Source organism: Octodon degus, unplaced genomic scaffold (genome assembly GCF_000260255.1).
Source record: "Octodon degus isolate 3935 unplaced genomic scaffold, OctDeg1.0 scaffold00092, whole genome shotgun sequence".
NCBI classification, from domain to species: domain Eukaryota; kingdom Metazoa; phylum Chordata; class Mammalia; order Rodentia; family Octodontidae; genus Octodon; species Octodon degus.
This window is the reverse complement of record NW_004524668.1, coordinates 2610095-2611979: the sequence shown is the minus strand read 5'-3', so window position 1 is coordinate 2611979 and position 1885 is coordinate 2610095. Positions and strand designations below refer to the sequence as shown.

At 52.6% G+C, this 1885-nt stretch overlaps 1 long non-coding RNA gene across 1 annotated transcript in view; it reads right to left on the bottom strand.

The window, feature by feature from the left end:
* LOC111818456 overlaps positions 1 to 366 on the bottom strand; it is a 2216-nt gene extending 1850 nt beyond the window's left edge. Inside the window, exon 1 of the long non-coding RNA XR_002822435.1 lies at positions 292 to 366. This is a non-coding gene — a long non-coding RNA (uncharacterized LOC111818456). The remainder of the gene's footprint in view (positions 1 to 291) is intronic.
* Between the last annotated feature and the right edge of the window lie 1519 nt (positions 367 to 1885).

Sequence of the window (1885 nt, the reverse complement as noted above, 5' to 3'; positions counted from 1 at the left end):
GTGTATGCCACCACAATCTACAATCATATGGCTTTACTTTTTTTGTGGTATCAGGGATCAAACTCAGGACCTTGCCCAATCCGTGCTACAGCTGGGTGCCCCGCCAAGCCAGCATATGCAGGGGCTCTGTCCCTGTCTTCCCAACAGCAGCCTGCCACTCTCCTGGCTCCCAGGCCCACCCTGTGCAGGCTGGCAAGCCCCGAAGGCAGGAGGCCCCTTCTGTCCCATGGGTAGATGACGCTTCATGTGGGCCGAGCTGGGGGGGGGAGAGACACAGACAGACATACAGACCTTCCAGCGGTGCCCGCACTCGTTGCACAAGACAAACGTAGTCATGGGCTCATCAGCACTGCGTGTCTGCATCTGAGAGGGAGAAGAACCACTTGTGACATCTCCCTCCTGCTCCAGGAACTGCCATGGCTCCCTCTGTCTTTAGGAGTGGGTCCAAATCCCCAAAGCTGCACCGGGTGTGGTGGCCCACTCCTGGCACTCAGGAGGCTGAGGCAAGAGAATCACTGCTGGGCTACAAAGTGAGCTCATGGCCAGCCCCTACTGCACAGCAAGACCCTGTCTCCAAATAACAGACCCCAGAGGTGGATGACGATGTTCCTGCCTCACTCTGGCAATTCCCTTATCCTAACAGTTCCCCAAGGCACACTTCTCCTCTCTCTTCACAGCCTATCGGTTCATTCCAGCATCTCACAGGCTCAGCCTGGCCTCCTGTCCTCTGCACGGGTGGTCTTCTAAAATTTTTATTTATTTATTATTATGTTTGTGTTTTAGGGAAGGATCTACAGGATGTTCAGGGTCTTACTACTAGATCAGACTCCTAGTGATCCGCCTGTTTACAGCCTCCCAAGAGCTGAGATTACAGGCGCATGCCACCATGCCCAGTCTCAATCTCTGTCTCAGCATGCCCCAAGGGTGGGGCTGGCACGGCAGTCCTGGGGATCAAACCCCTGGTCCTTGCACCTGCTTGCAGGTGCTTTAATCCACTGAGCTATTTGGCTGGCCCTTCTATTTATATATTTTTTGAGACAGGGTCTCGCTTTGTAGTTCAAGTTAGTCTTGAACTGACTTTGTAGCCCAAGCTGACCTTGAGCTCCAAGCTATCTTCCTTCCTCAGCCTCCTGAGCACTGGGATCACAGGCCTGTGCCACCACACCTAACTGCACGTGTAATCTTGTGGATGGCTCTGGACCATCTCTCTCCTCTTGCCTCAAAACTCTTCTTCCTCGAGAAACATTCCCTGACTTGGGCTGGCATATGCTGTACTGAACACGCCTCCTAGTCACAGTTGAGTGAGCTTGGAGCACCCCTAGAAATCACCTAGTTCACCTTCCTTATTATACAGCTATAATGACCAATGTCCAGAAAGCAAAAGAGACCTGAAGATCCTTGGAACAAGTTATGTCCCTCTTGTTTTTCCATTTGTGGTCCTAGGGATTGAACCCACAGTCTTGACACTGAGCTGTGTCCCCATTCCTTTTTATTTTTCCAAACCACGCCTCACTAAGATGCCCAAGCGGGACTTGAACTTGTAATCCTCCTGCTTCAGCCTCCCAAGTGCTGGGATTACAGGTGTGTCTTCTAGTTTCTAATTCCCTCAACCTCATCATTCACGTGCAGGAGCCAGGTTTCCCACTGCCAAGCCCTGGGCACTTCCAGACTGGACAGTGGCCGCTCTGATTCTCCAAGGCGAGCCCTGGTTGACATCTGACTCCAAGCAATGTCAGCTGTCAGACTCTGCAGTGTGGGAGGGATCCTGGGCCAGTGAGCATACCCAGCAGTCAGCCAGAAGAACACAATGTGACACAGCCTTGTCACATTGTCGCCAGCCAGCAGTGACACCTGAGAAAGAGTGACAGGGGCTTCCCTTGGGGAT